This window comes from Mastomys coucha, unplaced genomic scaffold (genome assembly GCF_008632895.1).
Source record: "Mastomys coucha isolate ucsf_1 unplaced genomic scaffold, UCSF_Mcou_1 pScaffold21, whole genome shotgun sequence".
Taxonomy (NCBI): Eukaryota; Metazoa; Chordata; class Mammalia; order Rodentia; family Muridae; genus Mastomys; species Mastomys coucha.
The window spans coordinates 13,823,690-13,825,077 of NW_022196904.1; the positions used below are offsets into that span (position 1 = coordinate 13,823,690).

General features: G+C 52.4%; 1 protein-coding gene across 1 annotated transcript in view; it reads left to right on the plus strand.

The window, feature by feature from the left end:
- The window catches only part of Slc8a2 (solute carrier family 8 member A2), a 30,970-nt gene extending 29,606 nt beyond the window's left edge, over window positions 1-1,364 (plus strand). Inside the window, exon 10 of the mRNA XM_031385406.1 lies at window positions 1-1,364. This exon is cut by the window's left edge and continues 841 nt beyond it. The gene's annotated coding sequence lies outside the window, so the exon portion shown is untranslated.
- The last annotated feature ends 24 nt before the right edge of the window (window positions 1,365-1,388 follow it).

Consider the following 1,388-nt stretch of genomic DNA (forward strand, 5'->3'; position numbering starts at 1 on the left):
AGGAAGGCACGCACCTTCCCTGATTTATCCACTTAGAGGCTTGGAGAGGGACGTTTGGAGTTTCTGTCCCCCAGGCTCAGCCGGAGGAGGTACATCTTGAACCCACCACTTCTGACATTCCAGCACCCTACTCGCCCTCCACTACCTCTGAGAGCCTAGCCACGCCTTGGAGGGAGGGGCCTGTGTGTGTATATAGTGTGTTTGGGGAGGGGGGACACGGGAGGGTGCATGTCTTGGGGGAAGGGACCTTGACAGACTTTCCCTTCTGAGAGGGCAGCAGGACTCACTCAGCCTTGAGAACCGGCTTAGTGGATGAGACTGAGAATCAAAGGGAGCCCACTTGACCTCCCCTGACAATATTCTAGAAGGGTTAATGAAAATACTCTAGTCTAGAAGGTTTATTTTGCCCTCAGTGCCAGCCAATCTGGGCAGGACCCTCGAAGAGGAGACCGAGGGTCCCAGAGGACCAATGCTACAAGCCAGCAAATGCTGCCACATCTCTGCCTGTTGGGGGGCGGGGGTGGAGGGGAGGGTGGGAGGGGGGCTGGGTGGGCATTTTTAACTTTGCGGGCCATGCAACTGTTGGTAGGCCACCCGCATTTTCTTACTGTTGATGTCTCCTGCCCAAAAAGACATCCTTGGGGAACAGGGAGTGCTGCCCACTCCTTGTGACCTTAGGTGACCCTGCCACCCTCATAGCCTTCTGCTTTCCCTAAGTTATTATTATTATTATTTTTGCATTTTCTCATCCACTTGTGCATCGGACCCATTACCCACTGCCCTTCTCACCCCTTGCTCATCAACATCACTCGATGTCCCTTCTCTGTGATTTCTGTAAAAATTGCCATAAAACTTTGAAATTCTGCCTGAACAGTCCTCCCATGGGAAGTTGGGGTGCAGGAGGAAAGGACTGGTAGCAGCTTCAACATATAGGCGACAGGATACAGACCAAGCAACGTATACTTTAGAGTTGGCCAGACAGCAGGACGCCAGCATGCGCTAACCACACTCAGTGTTACCAGAGCATCCACCAGCCACAACCCTATCCAAAAGCCATAGCTTCTAGTACCATGCCCTATCCATTAGCCAATATCATCTACTAGTTACACCCCTATTTCTTAGTACCACGGTCTACCCATCAACCAAGGGCCTCCACTGGCCACGCCCCTGCCTAGCAGCCATAGGTTTCTAGTACCCTGCCCCACCCATCAGCCCAGAGCCTAGCCTTGATCGCCACGCCCTTCACTAGTCCTGAGCTTTTGAAGGCCACACCCCATTCACCAAAAGAGGAGGACTCTAGTTTGCCTGAGCCAGAGGGAGCTGAGGTTGATGGAGTTTCCTAAATAAAATAGGTCACGTTTTCAGAATCGTGCATGGAACAGGAGGTG